The sequence below is a fragment of the Balaenoptera physalus genome (assembly GCF_965194825.1).
Source record: "Balaenoptera physalus genome assembly, chromosome: 14".
NCBI classification, from domain to species: domain Eukaryota; kingdom Metazoa; phylum Chordata; class Mammalia; order Artiodactyla; family Balaenopteridae; genus Balaenoptera; species Balaenoptera physalus.
Window position 1 is genome coordinate 85849233 of NC_138893.1, and position 23207 is coordinate 85872439.

Sequence of the window (23207 nt, forward strand, 5' to 3'; positions counted from 1 at the left end):
GTCTGCAATGGGATGAACTTGCAGAGGGAAGCCCACTTATGGAGAAGGAAGTAGGGGACCATGCTCTCCCCTCCCCCAGCCTTCTCCCTCCCTCCCATCCTCCACCGCCCCGGCTCCTGCCCCCTCCCCCTCTTTAATTGTTCTATTAATAACTTGTGATACCATTAGCTTTTGCTGTCACCAGCACTGACAACTCAGAAGCCCCCAAGAGCTGTCTGCAAAGACACAATAAAGGAGAACTCTTAATTAACACCTTCCTTAACTAAATAAATTAATTTTATGCGGTCGTGATGTCAGTGATATGACTTGCTGATGACTGAGGCGACTTGGACAGACATGGCAAGGGCTGCGGGGCAGGCACGACTTGTTAAACTCTGCAGGGCATCAGTGAGCAGCAGGGCCATGGACGTGAGTGCCTGAGGATGGTATCCCGCGCAGGGAACGCAGGACCGGGCAGCAGTCAGGCAATCGTGCGGTAGCGCACCAGAGGGGAAGTCAGAGACTTTTGCTGTTTTGCCTCTTTGCCTCTACCTCCTGAGCGGCCTTGGGCAAGCTTCTTAGCTTCTCTGGGCCTCTATTTTCCTTATCTGTAAAATGAGCATCATCTCTTGTCATGCCTGTTTTCTCAGGACTGTGAAGACGATTAAAGGATGCTGGAAAGGAAGGAGTTTTATAAACTGTAAGGTGCTGTGCACATGTGGAAATCATGATGCCATCCCCTTCAGCTGCTGGAGAGTCAGTGCTAGCGGGGCAGTTCTCCTGCACTTCCCGTCACAATGCATACACAGGAAGAAATGGTCCTGGGTCCCTGGGCGGCCTTGAGGTTCCCTAAGAACACCTTTGGGAAAAGGAAGACACCCAGAAGGCCAATGCCCTCAGAAAGCCTCCTGTATCCACCCACTCAGCTGACTGCTGCTTAGAGCAAATGAGGCCAGGGCAGCAGAGCTGCTCCTAGCAACTCCCATCAAAGAGAAAATATGCTGTGGCCCCAGCCTGACCCTGTCCCTACCTGAGGGAACCTCTGATCCAGGCTTGGGCTGAAGTCCTAAAATCAGCCCCAGGCCCGACCTCTACTCTGACTCTGTCTGAGAACTCGGCCCAGCTCTGCCCAGGCCCTGACCAAGTTCTTCACTGAGGATCCAGTGTGAGCCCCCAGCCCCTGACTCCAAGCCCTGGCCAAGCCCCCAATCCAGCCTGCTCTGGACCCCCCAGTCCCAGTGCCAGCACATGGGCTGGCACTGTGCCAGGCCCGGGATTTCCTCCTCCCCAACCCCTCAGGATCTTGCTATGTTCTAACCTGTGTCAGCCTTGCCCTGGGGGAAGGGGAGAGGCCCCCACTTCCCCTGTGGTTCACACTGCAGGCACCTTCTACAAAAGGCAGAACCCTTTTGTCCACTCTATCCCCCCAACACTTGTATGTCATTAGCCATTCTCCCCAGTTAGCACCATTCCCAGGGATCTGAGCACAGAGATATCAAGCAGTTCACCTAGGGCCATACAGCACAGCCATGACCGAGCAAGCACTGAGGTGGTTACCCAGAGATTTCCCTCTGAGAGGGAGGAAGAGTTCACTGTCCTCGCCTTCCTGAGTTGGGGGATCAAGAGTTCTAATTCATTCACTCAGCCATTCATTCACTCAGCAAACATTTACTGAGTACCTACCATGTGCCAGGCACACTGTGGGAGAGAGGGGTCAAAACAGACATGGCCCTGCTCTCATGAGGCTCACAGGCTGAGCAAAGACCCTTGGGAACTGCACCAAGCTTTTCACAGTTGCTGCTTCACTTACATGTACACACACACAGGTACATACACACACACACACACAGCAGGCTGGCAAAGTAAGGACACACCTTGAAAGGAACATGCTGACCTCAGGGAGCCCCTCCAGCCACTTGCTGGGCACAGGACCTGGGAGAGGATGTCTCTGTCCCTCTGTGACGCTACCAGGAAGAGGCCCTTGTTGATGGCTGTGGGAACACAGAGTGCTGTATTAGTAATCAGGTCCATGCAAAGAGGGGATGAGCAATGATGTCATTTCCCCAAGTGCGAGAGCTGACCCCGAGTGGCCCTGCCCAGAGCCCGCATCTCTAAGGCCATGAAAGAATAGCTGTGAGCCGAAGCTGGACTGAGGCTGCAGAACTGCCTCCGGCCCCTCCCACCCATGGGGCTCTGAGCCCCCGCAGGATGTCAGAGAGGCTGAGGCCAGAAGCCCAAGGCTGGGTGTGCCTGGCTTGTAACATCAACGGATTGAAGAACCTCACTGCCTTGGCTTCTTGGCATCATGGAGTGCTTGAGCTCAGGTCCGCCTTTCAGCATGTCCACCTCAATCCAGCTCTGCTGGCTTCCTAGAAGCCTCCTCAGACTTGAAGTAGTTCCTGGAACGCAGCAGACCCAAGCTTGAGTCCCAGTTGTGTGTGAGAGCCACGTGACCTTGGATGAGTCACCTAACCTTGGGCACGACAGTGTCCCAAACTGGGAGATGGGGCTAATAGTGCCCTCTCACAAGGCTGTGCTGACATTAGAGACTGTCACTGTGCTTGGCTCAGGACTGGGACACAGTGGCTGCCCAGCCACTCGGATGTACCTACTAAGTTGGGATGTACCTCCTTGGGGAACAATAACATACCCTGCATAGACTGACCCTACCCGGCTCCTGGTGGCCCCTTCGCCTGCAGCCATCACCAGGGTCTGGGCCTGAGTTCAGCCGTCTCTGTTCCTTCTCCTATGCCTCCACATTTTGGACTCCTGGAGTGTTGGCCTAATTCATCCAAAGGAATGACTTCCTAATGGTGGAATTATGGACATCAGGGCATCTCAGTAAGATGGGGATTTGGGTAAAAGGGACTTCTCTTTTTTTTTTATACAGCAGGTTCTTATTAGTTATCTATTTTATACATATTAGTGTATATAGGTCATCCCAATCTCCCAATTCATCACACCCACCACCACCACCACCCCCACTTTCCCCCCTTGGTGTCCATACGTTTGTTCTCTACAGCTGTGTCTCTATTTCTGCCTTGCAGACCAGTTCATCTGTACCATTTTTCTAGATTCCACATATATGTGTTAATATACGATATTTGTTTTCCTCTTTCTGACTTACTTCACGCTGTATGACAGTCTCTAGGTCCATCCACGTCTCTACAAATGACCCAGTTTCTTTCAAAAGGGCCTTCTTAACACCCTTCCAGTCACACCCTATGGGCTACCATGCTTCCCTTCAGGGTAAAACTTTTCCTACACAGAACCCTGGACCTGCTTTGGAACCCGAAGCCTGCTCTTCAACAGGGGGCTTAACCAAAGCAGCTGGGACAGCTGTGGTTTTAAGGATAACTCCTGAGCCCAGAGAAGGGAGGAGTGGAGGGATGGATTTTGGGGTCTTCCTGGAGACTGGGATCTGAAATCAATCTGGCAATTAACAGGCAAGGTGTGAAGTGGCTGCTGGATTCCAGGCTCCCCCATACCTCCCAGGCTCGTCTCCTTTCCTGGAGGAGGGCCTCTGCTGCCTCTGTGCTACCTCCGCCCCCTGCCTCGTGGGGTCCTGGCGACAGCTTCTGAGGAGTCCAGCTGGCTATACCTCTTTCAGGGCCTTGTCACCTCTGCAGGGCCACAGGAGGGAGCCCGGCCAGCAGGGCTGGGCCAGGGAAAAGAAGGACCCTCCCCCCCAGGCCCACAGCACAGCATGGGGGCAGCCTGGGCTCCTGGGCGTCACCCTGGCCAGATAAAGGGCAGCCTCTAGGGGCCCTTTCCAGCCCCACCACCTCTATCTCCACATCTAGGTAGGGAGGAGGATGCAGCAGGGGCTTCCAGGGACCCTGAATTTCCTGAGGGCCAGTACAGTGGGAGCAGAGAGCTGTCCTACATACTCCGCCTGCTCTGCTGACCAAGCCTGAGGGACTCTGGCAGTCGGGATGATTTAGCTCAGCATCCCCCTAACCAACCTCCACTCCAGCCCTCCCATACCTGGAGAAGAGAGTGGTTCATGGGAATTGCCTAAAAGAAGAAGGTATGGGATTTCAGAGAAGTGGCGCTGTCCCAGGAGAGCCATGGCACTGCCTTAAGAAAGCTCAGGACAATGGAGGCTTTGTTTTCCCTCTGCCCCTCTCCTGTGCTGTGTGATCTTAAGATGATTCTCCTCCCCTCCCTGGGCCTCCAAGCCTGCCAGTTCTTAATTAGTTTCCCCTCCTGGCCCCTGCTTGTAGAGTTTAGCCCCCTTCTGGCAGAGGCCAGTGGCAGCAGCCATGGCGCCTTGACCTGGGAAGAGGCAGGAAGGATGTCTTCCTCTTCTTCGGGGCCCGTAGTTCAGATTTGAGCTCGATTATCCAATTCCTCCTTCCTTACCTCCTCCCTGCTTCCCCCTCCTCCTCTCCCTCCACCCGCCCCACCCAGTGAAGGATAGAATCCTTCTAACACAGCTAACTGTGCCCTCTGCCAGATGGCATACAGGTGGTCAGATTGAATTGCTCCATCCATCTATCCAGCCAGCCAGCCACCCTCCCCCCAATCCTCCACACCCATCCATCCATCTATCCATTCAGCACGCCCTCTGCCCTTGGGGCCAGACCAGGGTCCAGGCATACCAGAAAGAATCCAACAGAGCCTCTGTCTCCAGGGAGCCACAGGCCAATTGCCCTGGGACAGAGCAGGGTAGCAAGGCCGCAAGGTACCAGCATCTACTCTTCCCAAAGGGACAAGTGTGAAGGCAACTAGTCACCCAGGGAGTGACTCAGGCAGCCCCTATACCCACCATTCAAGAGGCCAAGCAGAAGGATCCTTGGAGGTCATTCAGGACAAGCGCCCCACTGGACAGAAGGAAAGCGGCCAAGCGAAGAGATAGCATGAACGGAGGTCGGGGATAGGAGAAGTGTGTCAGTGCATGGTGCCTGAGGGCAGGCAGGGACACAATGGCCCGGCTATAGAGCCTTGCAAGTGCGGGTAGGAGGTGGTCGCCCACGTTACTGTCACCCTCATTCCATCGCCAGCTCCTCTCTGCCCTGCATGGCATGTAGGAGTCACCCCAGACCCTCTGATCTGCATCTCTTCCTTGCTCTCCAGGAGGACCCTCTCTCTGGCCAATTGGCTGGCAGTCGATAGATGCATTCACAACCTCCATTACATCTCCATTGCCCAAATTTCTTTCCCTCATTTTTCTTGCTAACAGGCAGTTTTTAAAAATGAGTCCCTGAGCTCAGCCCTTTCCAGCCTCGTTAATTTTGTGCCCCACCTCATTTGTTCAGGGGACCTACTTTCCCCTCGCCCGCTGCCGCCTTCCTCCCGCCAGCTATATTGGGATCTCTGCTCTGTCCTCGGTAACCTTGTGCGCCTCTCAGAGTTCTGTGGGTGTTTTTTTCTGCCAAGGAACTCTGGACTCAAGGAACCACAGAGGTCATCCAACTCCCTCCTCATGCCCCGAACTGGAATCCCTTTCCTGCACCGCCTGCCCAAGGTTACCCCAGCCCAGTTGCATTCCTCCAGGGACAGGCTGCATACTGTCCACGAGACCGCCTGTGCCAGTGCAGGGCAGCTCTAACTGGGCCCAAGTTCTTCCTGAAACGTGGAGTGGACCTGACACTCCTTGACGTTCCCCTAATTCCTTTCCGGTGTTTTGTCCGAGTCAGGTTTCCCAGATGATACCATCAGCCCCCAAGAGCAGAGATCATGTCATGAATTTCTTGGGTGTCCCTTGGACCACATATTCTTTGGGTACCTCAGATGTGCAAGAAGTATGACAAAGCAGCATCCTTTGCTTGCATTACTGCCAGTGACAGGACTCTCACAGCTGTCCCTGTGCCCCCAGCAGCCAATGGGGACACTGCCGACCTAGAGACTTCCACATTTGAGCTGAAAATTGCCTCTTGACTCTCCCCAGCTCTGGAGCTAGCTCTGCCTTCAGGAGTTACCCTGGGCAGGTAGAATTCCTCTTGTTTGAAGGGACAGACTTTCAGACATTTGAGAGCAATGATCATGTTCCCCTCCAACTCCAGAATTCCTTCAGTCATCCTGCCCCCGGCTCGGTGTTTGTGGCCCAGGCACCACCACTCCTCTCCAGGGGACATATGGCAGTTTGTTCATGCCCATCCAAGGAAGAAGTCCCTGGGTCCGTGGTCTGAGCAGAGCGGGACAGTTGTCACCTGTTAATGCAGCATGAGCTCGCCCTAGAGCTTTGGCAGCTGCTGTTTGCACTGTTGGCTCCTGTGCCCCCCCCCTTCCTCCCCCAGGAGAGCCAGGCACTGAGCAGCAACCCCACTATCCATCTCAGGGGTACATAGCAGGCAGGACTCAGGGCCCTCTCTCACCCATGAACCTCCAAAGGAGTCTATGCCTGCTGTCTCCACACCTCACCTTCCCCTCACTCCTCACCCCTGCAGTCAGGCCATGCCCACACGCACACGGAGCTGCTCTGACCAGGGTCACCAGCAGCTTCCCAATTGTCACCCTGGGCCGCTTTACAGCAGCTGACGTTGCTCCGCCCCCCCTCATTGCTTTGGGGAGGCACAGCCCTCTTCTAATCCTCCACCAACTCCCAAGCGACCCTTGTCCCTGTCAGCTGCTCTGGCTCCCTCTCCACTCCTTCAGTGCAGACCCTCCATGATCTGCACCCTCAACCCGCCTTTCTCACCCTGCACTTGCTCTGACTCATGCCACGGCTGCAAAGGCCCTCTAGGCGGGCCATTCCCCAGCCGACATTTCTAGCATCCCCTGAACTATGAACAGAACTTCCACCACTCTTTGAAATCCTGCTTCTCCTTCAACATAGGGCCCTGACTCCCTCTTCCAGGAAGCCTTACCCAATGTCCCCGTCAAGCTGTAATGGTCCTGCCCACACCCACCAGATGGCACTGATTGGACCGGGAGTGAACACATGGCAACCTGGGGCAGACCACGTGGTCAATCACCAAGGGCGGCCCAGTGGGACCAAATCTTTGGGATTTGGATTGAGGCTGTGGCCAGAACTAGAGCAAGAGTCTAGAGCAAGACAGATGAACAGGTAAGGGGGACCAGGAGATGGGGGAGGGGAGGAAGATGGAGAGACCACCAAGGGAGAAGCAGCCGGAGCTGCTGGTCCCGGGCTCCACCTGACCTTCCTCCCAATGGGCCCCTGGATCTATGGCCCCTTGCAGGAGCCTCTGGCCTTTGTGAGTAAAATGTTCTGGTGCCCCAAGCAGGTGAAAGCCCTTCCTCCTGCAGGCTCCTACACAACCTTTGTGTGTCACATTTCTAGTGCATCTCGTAGCCTCTGAGGGGAGATCTGGTTTCCTTCCTGGTTTCTGCACAACCTTGGGCCAGTCACCTCCACTCTCCCACCTTGTTTCCTCCTGCATTTTAAAGAGGCTTAAAGTTTGGGGTCAGGGATGTGGAGCTGGGAGCGCCCAGCCGCTGCCGGGAACCAGGCTGTGAGGGGGGAGCAGGGCCCCCTGGCACCCCTGCAGGGCTCAGTCGGAGGAGACAGGGCGTGGGTGCCCTACTGACCCACCTCCCCACCCTGCTGCTCCCCAAAGTCTCTGAGTCCCACCCGTGCTGCAGAGCAAGTCTCTCCAGCAATTCTTCATCCTGACATGTCATTTCTCTTTGTTGCTTCATCACCTTCCCTGGGAAGGTAGCTCTGGGGATGGGGGTGGGGGTGTGTGCATGAGGGTGTGAAGGCACGGAGGGCTATGAAGGTGCACGGGAGTGTCTGAAGGGGTGTGTGTGTGGATGCAGGGGGTGTGGGTACATGGAGGTGGGTGTGGGTGTGTGCAGAGTCGGGTGTGGAAGCCATGAGGGAATTTGCATATTGCTCAGTGTGTGTGTGATGAAGAACAAGACTGTGGGTCCACCCCCTGCTAAGCTGAGCAAGAACCAGGCCTGCGATAGGGTGTTCGTGTTAAGAATCAGCCCCTGCACCCCCGGAGGTGTCAGAGCTACAGATCCTGCCAGCTGGGCCACACAGCAAATGGCAGGAAGGGAGGACTTGCTCCCACCCCCACGCGGACACCAAGGCTCAGGGAGAGGCAGTGGTTTACGCAAGGTCAGTGGTGAGGTCAGCACAGGGTCTGAGCTTCCTGGCTCCTTCCTGGGGCCATCTGCTGCCACCCCGCCTCTGCTGAGCGCCAAGCCACACGGAGGGCTGAAGCCCAACTATGGTGAGCTTCGGGGCCCCAGCCCAGCCCCACTGAGGACTGACACCTGAATGGCAGCTCCGTTTCTCCGAAGGGGCCTGGGGGCCTCCACACTCTAGGTCTGCCCTCCAGCTGTGAAGAGCAGACGTGAACAGGGGGAGTCTCCCACCTCAGCCCACCCCAGTCTCCACCCCCTCCACCTCCGCCTTGCAGGGAGCAGGCAAGCCGGGGCAGGAGGAAGCAGGCAGGGTGACAGACAGCGGCCAGGGGCCTGGCTGGGGACAGCCTGACAGACAGCTGGGGCAGACAACACCCAGGAATCTGGTGGAGGGCAGGTCCCCCGTCCCTCTGCCCACCTGCCAGAGAAAGAGGAACAGAAAGAGTCTTTCCTGATTTTAGCACTGAGAGTCCCACATCCTTGGAAATCCCTTAGTCTTGGGCAAACCAAGTTGATGACCCCCCTCTAGCTTCCTGGCAGACTCTTTCAGTGGCTTCCGTGTATGCCGGGGCCAGGCTGGAACCAAAGAGGGTGAGGAAGAGCCTTAGAGGCCATCCAGCTTAATCGCCTTGCCCCTCAGCTCATTCTTACAGCCTCTGCTTGAATGCCCCCAGCTCTGGGGAGCTCACCACATCAGGCAGCTTGTTTGTTATGGAGCATCTCTGATGTGCTGGATAAAACAGAGGGGCCTAGAAGGCACTGGCTGGAGAAGACGTGACCCAGATGCCCCCCGGGGTGAAGGTGAGCTCAGCCTCAAGGGTCTGAAGGGTGGTGACCTAGGAAGAAGGAGCAGGCATGTGTATTCTCGGTGCTTTGGGGATGGGGTTGAGGCAGGGGAAGGGGAGGGGGAGAAACTGCCACAGAAAGGCACCTGCCAGCCTCTTATCCAAAGATCTTTCTAGCACCCCACCAGGCTTCACCTGCCAGCCTGTCACACTCCTGCCTGAGCCCTAGACCGAGACAGCCCTCTCCCTCCTGCCTTGCATTCCTGGTCTCCTCCAGGCTGCCATAAACCTGTCTTGTAGAAATCGATGGAAGGCCTGGCCACAAAAGACTTCTTGGGCCTCCTCTCGGGTCGCATGTGGGTCCTGGAGAAAGCGGGAGGGGGCAAGATGCTGGCACTCAGCTGCTCCGTAAATCTATCGAAGATATTTTTTTTATCACTTCCCGACATTCCTCTGTAAAAGCCACTCAGCTGCGTTTACAAATTATAGAATTCATTTGATGTCAGGGACCTGGCTAATGGCCTGAGCAAATCCAGCAGGAGCAGGTGGGGGCCCTCCCAGTGCTGCTCCTGTCTGGCTGTGCAACCCTTGGCGACCGAGTCACCGCGTCTTAGCCTCCGCCTCTCTGTAAAATGGGGATGCAGAGGGCTGTGAGGATTAGTGAGATCACAGACCCACATGCCCAGCTCAAGGCCTGGCAAGAGTGAGCCCTCAGTAAAGAATGGTGGTGATGACCTGCATTGGAGCCTGTTTGGAGCCAAGGGTTGGGAAAGGGCAACGGGTGCAGAGCCCAAGGCCTGGGGTTCCCTGCCCCCAACCTGTACCTCCCTGCCAGGCAGGACCTCCCGTATCTCAGGGCACCCTCTGGAAGCAACAGGTCTTATGCTTACAGAGGGATTATCATCTTCCTCCCCACTACCCCTCCACCTCTTCTTCCTCCTCTTGTCACACTGCAAGCTTTCAGTCCTCTCCCCTGTAGAATCGTTGAGCCTTCCCACATCAAGACTGTTCTAGCCCTTAGAAGTTCAAACCCTGCATGAACTGATTGGTTGAGGTTTCCTGGATCCTAGGTTAAGAAGGATTCTGAGGCTGCTTCCAGTTGATTAGTGATGTCTGCCTTGCCCCTTGGAGAGTGTGGGGTAGCCCCAAGAATGGCCTCATGCCTTACCATCCTTTCAAGTTCCAACCACCTTATCCTGTAGATGAAGAAGCTGATATTCCAGAAGGGGAAGACTTAGGACTGGGGAGTTGAGAAAGGGGGGCGTACTATTTCTTAAGCATCCGCTGTGTGCTACATGCCAGCCTCTATGTCCACACACCACCACACTGGACCCTCCCAGCAACCCCAGCCATTTGACAAAAGCCCTGAGGTTACAGCAGTCGCCCAGCAAGCTGGTGGCGTCACGGCTTCCAGGAGCCATCGTACCGGATCCCAGGGTCTCAAAGAGACAACCAAGATCGGATCCTCAGAGCAGAGAGGGCTGGAGGTGCAGGGTGCAGGTGGAATGGTGCAGCAGCAGGCTGCAGGAGCTCACAGTGAGGGGGTGAATCATCTCGGGGTGAAAGCTTCCTCTGGCAGGAGTCTCTTCTCTATCATTTGAGAGGTGAAACAGAATAAATTATTGGTAGTACTGGAAACACCAATCGTCCTCTGATTTGAGCAATACTGGGAACTTTTCTGAGAGCTTTCACATCTGTGACATAGTTCAAGCTGCTGGCAGGCCCTGGAAAGGCGGACGACGGTGGCTCAGCCTGTCCCATTTCATAAAGGCAGAAAGAGAGGCTCAGGGAGGTGATGTGACCCCACATCCCTAGCTCCAGGCCTAGCACATGGTGCCATCGACCTCCTCCCTCTGGCTGGGAAAGCTGGGACCAGGAATTTCCAGGGACGTTTTCCCACGCTTCTTAGCTTAGCTTCTGCAGCAAGGGAGTCACTGTCTCGCCCCCTTTCCTCTCTCCTCCTCCTCCTCCTCTTTCATCCTGACCTACTCTGTGCGGGCACTGTACCAGCGGCGTTACACACACAGCATCTCACTTCATCCCACAAGAGCCACTTTTGGGGGGGGGCATGCTCTCATTAGCTCCACTGTACAGATGAGGAAACTGAGGCCCAGAGCACTTGAGGCTTCAATGCCAAGACTGTGACTGCAAAAGTTTGCTCTTCCAGCTACAAGCCTCTGCTGCCTTCAGCTTTCCTGCCCCGCCACCCCGTATCAAGTGAATTCTGGCCAAATTTTGGCACAGAAACACCCACGGGGAAAAGAAAGTCCTCACTCAGTTTCCTCAGCTGAAAATGGGCATGATGATAAAAGCACCTCCCTCCTTGGGTCATTGAACAAAATGAGATCAGGGATATGAAACCGAACCTGACACAAATAAGCAACTTTATTATTGTATCGGCCTTGCTGCCGCTGCTTCTGCTGTGTTGATATAACACAAGACGACAAAAAGGTCTTGAGAATCTCAACCGTGCTGTATCCAAGGCAGGGACCAAGGGGGCTGGGCTGCTGCCAAGAGGATTTGGGAGAATCAGGGCTCAGGAGAGGCACAAAGATAAAGGACTGTTGAGGTTTTCCATTTTTAGGCAGGATTTTGTGGGAGTGAAGCATGCGAGGGTGGCTCGGGGCTGGGACCAGACCAGGGCTGGATTCCAAGCATCTCCGGGCAGTCCTAAGTGGTCCTGTCTCTGAGCTGTGACCAGACCAGGCCCCCCAGGACCCCATCTCCCTGCACTGTCATATCCTTGGTTTGTGAACCCAGCCAATCCTCAGGCTTCTATCAAGCACCTTTGCAGCACCTCCTTCTGAGCAGGAGTGGCGCAGGGAAAGGCCTGCAATAGAACAAATGACCAGGTCTAGTCCCAGCTGGGCTGGGTTTCAGGTCAGTTCCCTCACTTCCCGGCAAGGACCCAGCACACAGTGCGCCCACCGTAAAGATTCTGATGAATGCATGCATGGGTGAATGAGTGAATGAAGCACCCTGGCCTCTCTGTTCCTTCATCTATAAAATGGGGCAGTAACAACTACGCCACAAGGCTGTTATAAAGTCCAGAAACGATACACATATAACGCTCCCCACAGCGGGCTCGCTGAGTGCCCGATAAGCAGGAGCTATCTTTATAAGGAGAGACCTTTGCCCTCCCAGAGATTACGAGCTAATTGCCTCTCCATGGTCAGCCTTCACCCCCAACTTTTGAATGAACCACAGGTCAGCCCAGAGCCCCTGAAACTCAATCACTGTCTAATAAAATCCAGGGGCTTTGTGTGCATACACAAAACACACACACACACACACACACACACACTATTGGGAGCTGATGTTACAGAAAATCAGGATGGCCTGGATTTGAAAAATTCTGCATACATTTCTGAGTTTCGTTTCAGAAAATGAAGTCATCATGTGTGACACTAATCAATATAAATATAAATGTCCACCAGCCTGGCCAGCCTGCACTGTGAAGGAGGTCACAGTGGTGGCAGCCCCCGGAGCGTGCCAGCTCACCATCTCCACCTGCAGCCCCACCTCACCCCAGGAAGAGCCGGGGAGGCTGGGAAGGGAAGGGGGCTCTCCCGTGTGCTCATGCCCCGGCCACACCTGCGGTCCCACGAGAAAGGAGCTGGGGTGTCAGATCTGATCCCTTCTTGGGGCCAGCCTGGCTGGTTCTCAGCATCACAGAGACCTCTGTGTTCTGGGCAGACGTGGACTAGGGATGCTTCTGTCCCCAGGTCTGGGCCATGCTGCATCACCAGGGACCCGAAGCAGCCCCTCTTGGGAACTCTATGTCTCCAAATCCCTTCAGGGAACCCGCACCCTTCCCTCAACTCGTCTTCTCCTTTGGCAAACTTTCATCATGGGTCTGCCCTGTGCCAGGCAGAGGGGTCCAGGGGCGAACCGATCGCTACGGTCCTGCCCTATGAGGCCCACAGCCCCAAAAGGGAGCCTGCCCCACCAGGTCCCTGCCCAAATCAACTCCAGTGCTGCCCAGGCCTCTGGGGGTGTGCACAGTGCGCAGGGGGGTAAACCCGGCCTCATCTGGGTGATCTGTGGCATGAGATGGGTGGATGACCCCAGGAGACATGGGGGTGGAGATGTGCAGGAACAGCCTGTGCAAAGGCCTGGAGGTGGACGAGTACGGAAGGAAAGTCATGTGCTAGGGGCAGGGGCGGCATCCCACCCCAGGTTCCCAGCTCCCCGGGTCCCCTCACCCCATCCCTGACCACCACACCCACATGTGGAATTTCTTCTTCACACGTGCACCCCCCCTTGCAGATCAACTCCTGCCACCGGTGCCTGGGCCTGCTCCCAGTCCAGCACCCAGCAGGTGTGGTGTGATTTCGAGTCCCGGTTTAGACCCACCTGGAAGCTCCACGTGAGACTTCCTGGGCTCCCACCTGCCCCCACGCACACAGCAGCCACAGGCCAAGGGAGCCTGCCATCCGTGCCAGCACCTGTGACTCCAAGCAGCTTTGCGCAAACGGTGGCATCTCCAAAGCCATGACACTTGTGGTGTGACTAGCAACTCACTGAACTTGGCAGTGGACTAGGGCTAGGATGGGAAGAGTCTGTCGAGAGCTGAGTCTCAGCACCTCATAGTTCACCCCCAGAAGAGAGGAGACAGGCACTTGAGGCCTAGGAGTTAGAGCCTGGGGGCCAGGGCAAGGCAGGTTATGCTCCAGGCCCAAGCTCTTTGCAGCCTGACCCGAGGCCCCATCGCCACCTCCTCCAGGCAGGCCGCCCTCTTCTCTCCATGCCCCTGGTTGGCCTTATCCCCATTAGAGGCTGAACCAAGGACTTCATTCATCCTCAAGGGCCTGGGAACCTGGACTGAGACCACTCTGTCCCAAGGAAGCTGGCCCAGGGAGAGTCACGGTGAGCAATTCAAGATGAGTCCAGGGCCACTACCTCCAGTAACAATCCTGCCTCTCATTAGAAAAGAAAGCCTTGCTTCTCTGGTTTGAGAGACAGAGACAGAGAAAGATAGGGAAGGGGGGACCTGGAGGCAAAGAGACAAAGAGAGAAATAAATGTAGTGTCATCACTCACTACTTGTCTGTGTCCCTAAAAGGCCTCTCATCCATCTTGCCCTGCACGGCACCCAGAAGAGACAGCGACCCACTGCAGGGCCAGTGAATGTTTGTTAAATGAAGGAAGGAGAAAAGTCACCAAGCAAAGGATGAAGAGTAAGAGGAAAAGGTAAGCCGCAGGTCGAGAGAGGAGCTCAGTCAGTCTCTCTGTCCCTTGCTTTCCTTTGTATTTTGTTGGTGAGGGTAGCGGGTGATGTGTGACAGGCCTGGCCTTTCTAACCCAGGACGTCAGGCGTCCCTGGTGAAAGGGGAAGCCCGATGCTGAGCTCCTTTCTCTCCTACTTCCCACCCACCCAGGCTACCCCAGCACTCACAACCCCAGCCAAAACTCTGCCCAGCCAGGGGGCCACACCCACTTGCTCCTCTCCCTGGCCTGGACAGCAGAGGGTCCCCAGGCACCGAGGAAGCCAGGGCAGCACGTGGCCCAGTCCTCTGGGTGGCTCTACGCCACCGTGTGCCGACAAAAAGAAAGCGTCCACATGTGCGTGTATGACTTATGGCTTTAATCTCCCTGATAGAAGGCCTTTAAAGATTATTTCAGGGATGAAAAAAAATAGTCCTGGGTAATGAATCACGGCCTTAAGAAGCTGATAAGCAGCAAGGAAGCTGGCGGGGCCTGAGTTCCTGATTTAATTAAAGTCTTACAGATACTCCCTGAAACAAAATCCATTGTAGCCATCAAGGTGATAAAAAGACTGCAGGTTCCTTTAAACTAACTCACCTGCCTCATGAATCTTCTTCCCGGTGAGGAGGGCTGATGAGGACAGCTCTCCAGGCGCCAGGCTGCATCACTGCAGATGGCCTAGTCTAGGGCCTGCTGGGGACTCCTGGGGGACAGAAGGTGCCTCATGCAGCCCGGGAGCTAGAGCAGATCAGAGACTGGAGGACACAGGGCAACACGCTCAGTCAGGAGCAGGACACTGTGTGGCCTTGGGTCACTCACTGCCCCTCTCTGGGACTCAGTTTCCACATCTACCATCGTGGGAGCAGGAGATGAGGCTGGTCTCCAGGAGGCATCCCTGAGCTGGCCTTCTGAGTCCTGAGCCCCTTGTTCCCCGGGGAGGTGAGGAGAGACAGACGGTGTCTCCACGTGGAAGGCCCCTCCTCTGGACCTGTCCACAGAATGGGCCTCCCTCAGCCCTTGTTTCCCCTTTCCCTTCCCTGCTCTTCCTGGTCCCACTCATGCTCACGACTACCTGGTAAAGGTGCAATTGCCAACACTCCGAGCCACCCCAGCCCTCTGAACACCCCAGTCCAGTGAGGGGGCAAGTGGAGTGTATGTGTCCAGCCAGAATGGTGGGCACAGCCCTCAGAGCAGGCAGGAATGGTGGATGCCATCTGGCTCCACCACCAGGCTCTGCAAAGGCTCCAGAGAGAAGCTAAGTGGGCTGGAACTAGAAAGACAGAAATAGAGCCCATGAGAATGCGAGGACAGTGGCTGGCTGTCTCTGTGTCCTCAGAGCCTAGCCAGTCCTCAGGGAGTGAATCAGAGATGTGGGTGGATGGATGGATGGATGGATGGGTGGACAGACAGATGGAGAAGCATCCAGGGGAAGGTGACTGTGACCTGAAGCTGGGCCTGGCCCACCTTGTGTCAGCTCCCTCTCTGACAGCCCTCAGCCCTGTGCTCAGTGCGGATGTGTGAATGACTGGGCTTGTCCCCCAGGATGGCTGGTGCCACAGGGCCAGGGTTGCCAGACAAATTTGAATTTCAGATTAATGATGAATAATTATTAGCATAATTATGTCCCAAATAGTGTATTTATTTGCTACATCTGGCAACCCTACACAAGTTGTCCCTTGCTCCCTGTGCCTGGCACAGAGCCGTCCCAGAGAGAGGCTCCCACATGGGCAGTGTGGCCAGTGAGTTTCTCATTCATGGCCTCCCCTCTGGGCCCCAAGGCCCCCGAGGCCTCTGTCTGGACTGGAGCTGGTGGGTGGGTAAGGAGAGAAGATTCCACCAAAAAACAGCGGGCTGGGACGAGGCGGCACTGAGCCTGGTCCCCTCAGGGGGAAAGTCGCCTGGCCCAGGCTTGGGGCTGCAGGTGGGGCTCCTGGGAGCTGGCTGCCACCTAGCGGCCAGTGTCAGAATTGCAGGCCATGGTGTCCAGAGAAGATGAGGCAGGTCAAGGCCCAAGTAAAACGGCCTCTTTCCACAAGGTTAGGATGATTACTCACCTGACAGAAAAGGAAACTGAAGCCCAAGGTCACCCCAAAACCTAAATCCGTGTTCAGACCCCAGTGTGGACATAACTTAGTCTCCACCTCCAGGTCTGCCCCTCTCCTATTCGTAGCCACTAAGTGACCCACAAGGCCTGCCCTGTCATATCCGTCTCCTGCTCATGAACCTTAAATGGCTCCCAATGGAATGAAGCAACCCCTGTCTGCGCTGACATCCAGAGCCCTCTACAACGCAGCCCAAACTTCATTTCCCGGACTTTCTCTCTGCCTTTCCAAACCCTCCTGTGCTCTGCCTCCCCCCAGCCCTCCTCTCCCTCCTTCCCCCCAGGAGGCCTATGACCTCGAGCTCAGAAGTCATTGTGTCGCCTCCCCTTCAAAGTTGAGGCTGTGTTTTCTGGAGGAAGAGAGGATAGGGAGAGGTGAAGGGAAAGACTTGGCGGGGGAGCACAGGGAGGCAGCCCGAGGACGGAGGAGCGGGCCCAGAGGTGGGGTGCATGCTATGAGCCGAGACTGGAGGGTCAGGCAGGGGTAGGACCCTGTTGACCTCACAGGCCTCTGGAGGCGGTCAGGATTTTATCCTAAGGGCCACCAGGAGCCCCTTTTCTGTGGGAGCTGGGGGTGAGGGTGGGCAGACCCGCCCTTCAGGACTCTGGACTCCTCCATACAGGATTGCCCACCCATCCCTAACTCTGGCCAAACAGGGGGAATGAGGGGTGAATGAGACACCAGAAACGGAAACACTAGGTCAGGCTGGTGATTTTGGTGCAAAAAGTCCCACCCATAAAGGCAAGGCTCGGACGGCCTGGCTCTCCACGATCCCCAGGTGCTGCTCTGTCCTGCACAGCTGGTGGGTGTAGAGACCCCTGTGCCAGCCCCGGCCAGCCCAGACAACATGGGAGAAGGGCCTTTGCTGTGGCCTTGATAGAAGTGCTGGCCTTCCCAGAGGCAGGGGAAGGATTGAAGGATCTCAGCCTGGAGTGGACCCAACTCTCACATGGACCAGAGTGTTTCCAGACCCATCCATCCTAGGAAGTGATCTGGGGTTGCCAGGAGGGCACCCAGTGAGTGAGCGAGCAGTTTTCAAGGGGGCCATGTGAGGCAAGGCTTCCTGGAAGAGGGGATGAGGAGAGAGTCTTGCACGTAGAGGGAGTGGCAGAAGCAAGGCTGGAGTGGGTTCAGGAATTGCAATTTGCAGGCGGACAGGGGCGGCATCTGCCTGGCGTGCACAGCACCCACCCTCAGGAGGGGCTCAGGAACTAGATACTAAAGGACGGATGGAATGAGTGGATTTGATTGGAGGAAGGTGGGAAGGACAGATGTGCCCAATGGCGAAGATGGCTGAGGGGTGTCCCTAACTCAGGGTACGGGTAGCACTTTGAGGTCAGCACTGGCCTTCTCAGTGGCATCGGGGTCAATGATGCTGCTGTCGCTGGATCTGGCCAGCACGATGTGGCGGCACCCACAGGGCACACACGCTGGAGGGAATCCTCTCCCAGCAGGCCCAGCAGAGCCCCAAGAAAGCAGGCCCTCAGTCTGGAGCAGAAGGGAAGCTACCAAGAGAGGGGACACAGTAGCTCTTGCCTCGGTGCCCCGGGGGAGGCAGAGGAAGTTGGACCAAGGGCAGAGGGAGATCACGTGGACAGGGATTCTGAGAGGTGCCAAAGAGTCTAGGAAGAACTGGCCTCAAAGCTAGGGGCACCTGGGACTCTGTCCTGACTCTTCGCCTCCCAGAGCCTCAGTTGCCTCATCTGTCAACTGGAGAGATGATCCTCCATCCCCCAAAACCACGGGTGGCCAGGGGTGACGTTGGCTGACACAGAGCTGTGCCTGAATGCCAGGCCTCCTTGAGGGTATGGTTCCTGGTGAGGCTGGGGATGGAGTCAAGTCTTAAATGAGGTCCCCGCCTTCCTTCTGCAGGAAGAGTCAGGAAGGGCAGGGAGCCCTCCTCTTGTCTGTCCTCCTCCCCAGAGCCCACAATAGCCCCTTTGTCCCTCACCCGCCCAGCCCAGTCCTGCCTGCCCCACACAGGAGCTGGCTGGGCTTCCCCCTCACCCCCGAGCCCAGGAAGAGGCTGGCTCTGGTCCTCCTGAGGCTCCTTGAGGTGACTGCTCCCGACGGAGCTCCAAGTTCATTGTTAACCTCTGGTTGTTCTCATTTATCAGAAGGAAAACTGAGGGCCTCTCTCCCACCACTGAAAAATAGGAGGGCATAGGGACCAGAGCTCTGTTGCTTGTCCTTGTCTCCAGGAGAAGAATGCGGACTCCCCCAGGCCCTGCAGGTTAGTCTGCAATAAGTCCCCAGGGTAGCCCAGAACCTACAGGTTATGTCAGAATACATGTGTCAGCCCAGGCTAGCCTAGAACTCACCCACAGCTTAGCCCAGACTCACCTATTAACCCAGAACACACACATTAGCCAGGGTTAGCCCAGACACACATGGTAGCCCAGAGTACTTGGGTTGGCTTGGAACACCTGCTAGCCCAGGATAGCCCAGAATCAGGGTCAGTTCAGGACACACACATTAGCCCAGGTTAGTCCATAACATGTAGGTTTCCTTGGCACACCCAGGACAGATGAAAACGAATAGAATGGTTCAAAACAATGATTTTCAAAAAAATTTTTTAAATCTTCCTTCAAATGAAATCTCACCCAGAACCCAGTGTAAAGAACAGATAACATGGAGCTGCGTGTGGGAGGGGGATGGGGCCCAGGCAGTGGTGTGATGGTAAAGGTGCAACTCAGCATCCAGGGAACCACTCTGCCTTGTACCACGTGTCGATTTCCACGGTGTCAGTACTACTGTCGTGGCCGATTTCAGGGCACCAACCTCTAGGCACTGACTGTGGAGCTGGGGAGAGATGCTGATAATCGTCTCCACAAGCCAGGTGACCAGTGCCAGCACCGCAGCGGCCCTCTCGGCCTCCCAGACTCCGCATGACCCCGAGGCTCTCCGTTCAGGGACGCCCAGCGCCAAGACACAGAGGTCGCCCCACGTGTGTGGTTTTACTAGGTAGCCTCAGGCTTCCGAAACCTGAGCAGAACTCAGAAAAATGCCTCCTGGCCCCTGGCAAGCGTGGGGCAGGTGGGAAGTGGAGTCAGTGGGGAAGTCTGGCCCCCAGAATTTCCCATGTGACGTGGATCAAGTCCTGTCTGCCCTCTGGGTCTCGGTCTCCCCATCTGTACAATGAGACTGTGACCTCTAAGGGGCCCCACCCTGACTCTGACTCTGGAAGTCAGCCGAGCTCGCCTCTGCCACTTCCCACCTCCGCCCCCTCCCCAGGCCTGGCACCTGGCTCTCGGCGGGCAGCGCCCGGGCATTGATTCACTGTCCCTCAGCCCCGAGCACACCTGTCCCCAGCCAGGCGGCATCCGAGGGAGCGTGCGGACTAATCACACGGGGCGTGAGTCCTCCTTTGTCAGAGCTGAGTCCTACACGTGGGGCGGGTGGCAGCCCCTCACAGTGCCCGGCCCCATCGACAGGTGATGCCCCAAGCAGCAACAGAAGGGGGCTCCTCACAGGCACCCACGGGACTGGAGGAGCCCAATCTATGCTTTTATATTTTAATTAAAAAATTTTTGATGATGAAATGTTCTGAACAATCAACAAAGGACATTTAGCCACCACCTGGATTTAACTGATGTTAATATCCCACCAGGTTGCCCCCACCGGGACATGCCTCTGCTGCCTCTGAGCGTGCTCAGTGCCCCTCTCCCAGGGCCCCTCCCTTCTCACGTGACTGCAGCGGGGCGGGGGTGCCTGACATCTCCCCTCCCAGGTAGAGGCTCCCCGAGGGCAGGAGTGGCTTCTCGGTGCATCTGCATTATGCTCCTGTCACACGCTCATCTGGCATCTCATCTACCCTTATAACCACCCGGTGAGACACAGGGGATGAAAGATTTATTCTCCCCATTTCACAGAAGAGGAAGCTGAGGCATAGAGGTTAAGAGATTTACCTGAGAGCACATAGCATATTGGCAGCAGGTCAGCACTAGACCTAGGTCTGTCCCTGAAACAAATGTTCTCTTCCTCAACATTCCCTTGGTGACCTCTCCTGTTCCCCTCCCCTCAGGGCTTCCAAGAGGGGCTATCATAACCATGCTGTGTCAATAGGTATAAACTGGGACCGTTGCAGGCAAACTGGGCTATGCCTCCATCCTACCTCTGAAAACCTACTACAAGAGTTGATTGAGAACCAGTGTCGTGTGAGGTATAGGGCAGCTGTGACAAAGAAGACGCCATCCTGCCCCAGAGATGCACACAGAAGCTAGGTGCCCCTCAGCATACATTTATTGTCTCCAATGGGCTACGTGCTCTGATGCATACAAAATACAGGGGATATTAACTATGGAGCAGGGAGCAAGAAGGGCCAACTTCCTAGAGGAGGTGGAGTTTGATTTAGGTCTTGAAAAGCAAGCCCCAGTGAGGCGGAGAAGAAGGGGAGATTCCACCTGTCAGAGGGCACCCCATGTTCAAAGGCTCAGTGGTGGCAAGGTGAGGGGTTCTTAGAGGACGGGAAGTGGGTGATGAAGATAGAAAAGCATATTTCCTGTGCATATAACCAATAGATTAATCAAATCCAGAATTTTAAAAGGAACAAAGAAAAATATCTCCACATCAAGAAAAAAACAGACAACCCAATAAAAAACACTGGCAAAAGACTTAGTGTACAAAAAACGATCTCTGGCTATCCAATAAGCATGTGAAAAGTTTTCAACCTCATCAATCATTAGGGAAATGCAAATTAAAGCTGCAATTAGATGCCATCATTCTCCCACCAAAATGGCTAAAATTAAAAAGGAATGATAACTCCCAGGGCTGACAAGAATGTGGAGCTACCAGAAGGCTCATACATTGCTGGTGGGAGTGTTAATTGGTTCAACCCCTTGGGAAACTGTTTGGCAGTACTTACTGAAACTAAACACATGCCTGTGTGATGATCTAACTTCCACTCACAGGTATTTACCCAAGAGAAATGAAAGCCAATGACCGCCATGGATGTGCACAAAAATGGTCATCACAGCCAAAATCTAAAAACAACTCTAATGTCCATCTACTGGAGAGCAGAGAAATAATTGATGACATGCCCATTCAGTGAAATACTACACAGCAATGACAAAGAACTAATTCCTGATACAGGCAACTGTGTGCCTGGATCTCACAGACGATGCTGAATGAAAGGCAGACAGAATGACAATATGCTATGTGCTTCCATTTAAACAAAGCTCAAGGATAGATGAAATTAACTTTGGGAATTAAAGTCTGAATACTGGTTACCTCCAGGGAGATTATTGACTGGAAAAGGGGCACAGAGAACCTGCTGGGCTGTTGGAATTGTTCTGTATCTCAATCAATGGGACATTTATATGGTGTATACACGTGCAGAAATCCACCGAACTACACATTTAAGATTTGAGCACTTTATACTAAGAAATACTCCAATAAAATGCTCTTTTTTAATCTTTCCAGATGAAGATGGAGAATGGAGTGGAGAGGGCAGGGGAGAGCCAGGACAACCACTTGGGAGGCTTTTGCGACACCCCAGGTGAGAGAGAATGAGCAAACCAGCAGGAAACAGATGCCAGGTGTGGGCTTAGGCAGTCATGCTGCAAGAGGCCAGAGGAAAAAGTCAGTGTTGTGGGCAGGTGGGGGAGGCTTCTGGAAGGAGAAAAAGGACAAGTAGGCAGAGGCAAGGATTCCCTGGGGCACTGAAGCATTTCAACACGCCAAGGTGTCATCTAGAATGGGCACCCCCTCCTATCCCATCCCAGCTCTCTGAGCAGTCTCTGGCGGCGTGGGGTGGTTTGAGCTCCCTGCCCCTGGAGGAGCTCAACAAGAATAGCCAGCCTCGTTTGTTGAGCCTTCTGATGTCCACAGAAGGCCCTATGCCGAGGGCTTTACAGGAGCTCTCTCATCAAGCCTGTGAAGGGTGCCTTGTTCTTCCTATTTTACAGACGTGCACTGAGGCTGGGAGAATTGAGTGGTGGCTCCACGACCCCAATCTGTTAGCCTACCCTGTTAACCATCATGACACACCAGAGGTAGATGACAGCTTTTCAGGGACAACTTGGCAGGGTTACAGCATGGTGGAACCAGTTGGGCACAAGTGAGCTGGGAGAATGGGGCTTGGGAATTTGTACCTTCTCAGGGCTTCCCAGGAGTCCTGGGCACGTCCAAGTTGGGGAATGGGCAGGTTGGATGACCGTGGCAGTAACAGTAACTCTGCCAGTTACCATGGCAGTAACTCTGAACCCAGGTGGGGAGCAGAGGGAGCCTTGGAAGGTCCCGGGCACTGTCCTCAGCCCTCAATCCCACAATGGCCCTCTGAGGTGAGAACTGTTATTCCCATTTTACAGATGAGGAGATGGAAGCTCAGGGTGGTCAGCCAGGGAATGGCAAAGCCCCCAGCCCTGCAGTCCCCAAGCCTGGCCTGTCACGCTCGACTCTACACCTCCCCCTGGGGTCCTGGGCACTGGAGAGTTTGGCATTGCCCAGTGGATGGGGCAGAGATGACCAATTCTGAGGGACTCAGAGAATGAGCAAGGGAGGAGAGAGAAAGAATCAGAGACACAGAGAAACTGAGAAAGCTATAGAGAGAGGCAGAGCGGGTGGGGTGGCAGAAGGTGTCAGGGTGGGAGACGGAACAGATGTTCGCCAGCAGCTGTGAACTCATGACACAGACGCTGCTGACGCAGGCTTGTGGGGCAGGTGCCTGTGCCCGCCTGCCCTCCTGCACCCGCTCGGTGCCCACCTTGTTCTTGGTGGCTAGGGCTATACACGGGGGGAGGGTCAGCAGAGTTGAGGCTGGACTCTCCCTGGGAGACTGCCACCCAGTCTGTGTGACCTTGGGCCTCAGTGTTCTTATCTGGGCAATGGGCCTCAAGGACCCTGCCAGGTCCATCAGGCTCTGAGCTACCAAGGCTTGTCCCCTGCACACAGTCCCACTCCTGCAAAGATGCCACTCTGCAGAGCCCCACCCCTTGCCCAGCATCCTGGCTCCCTGTGGGAAGTGTGGCCAACTTGGGCCACAAGGGTCTCCATCTTCCTCTCCAAAGGACAGGACCAAAGGCTGCCTGCAGCATCTCTGTCCCCGGGGGTCCCTCCTGTTCCCCTGACGCAGA

At 55.3% G+C, this 23207-nt stretch overlaps 1 protein-coding gene and 1 long non-coding RNA gene across 2 annotated transcripts in view; one reads left to right on the forward strand and one right to left on the reverse strand.

Annotated features, from left to right (window-relative positions):
- The window catches only part of TBATA (thymus, brain and testes associated), a 401276-nt gene that overhangs the window by 228681 nt on the left and 149388 nt on the right, over positions 1 to 23207 (forward strand). The window lies entirely within an intron of this gene.
- On the reverse strand, positions 21491 to 22825 carry LOC309642736. Its single transcript, XR_014253352.1, has 2 exons — positions 22339 to 22825; positions 21491 to 22308 (listed from the first exon to the last, which is right to left on the reverse strand). It is a non-coding gene; the product is annotated as an uncharacterized lncRNA (long non-coding RNA).